We start from the raw sequence: 474 nt of genomic DNA on the forward strand, positions 1-474 counted from the left end.
ACAGAGAAGGAGGTAGACACACAGTGAAGATATGTGAATATATATGAATATATATGCAAAACGGAATGCCGTACAAAGACTAATGAATAGCCTGATTTATTTCTGAATCAGAGCGGGACATGGAGAGATATAATTAAGTTGAAACTCATATTATACATTTATATTTCAGCGAGAGAAAAAAAAATATATAAAAATAAAAACGAATAAGGCATATCAGAATGTTGATAAATGTGTATGGCACTTGACAAATATATTTAATCAATTTGATGGAAAAATATAATACCGAAGCTTCAAGGGTAAACACTGTACACTTAGAAAAGCCAAGTATATGCTCTCTTGTTAATAAATTTTGTCAAGGGAATAAAAGTTGTCGATTTAGTAATCTCCTTGATGATAATAATATGGTAATACTGTGTTAATGATGCCTTGTATGCAGAAGAGATTCCTTGAGAATGGGAAAACCTGTTTATACTT

This window comes from Penaeus monodon, chromosome 31 (genome assembly GCF_015228065.2).
Source record: "Penaeus monodon isolate SGIC_2016 chromosome 31, NSTDA_Pmon_1, whole genome shotgun sequence".
In the NCBI taxonomy this organism is placed as follows: domain Eukaryota; kingdom Metazoa; phylum Arthropoda; class Malacostraca; order Decapoda; family Penaeidae; genus Penaeus; species Penaeus monodon.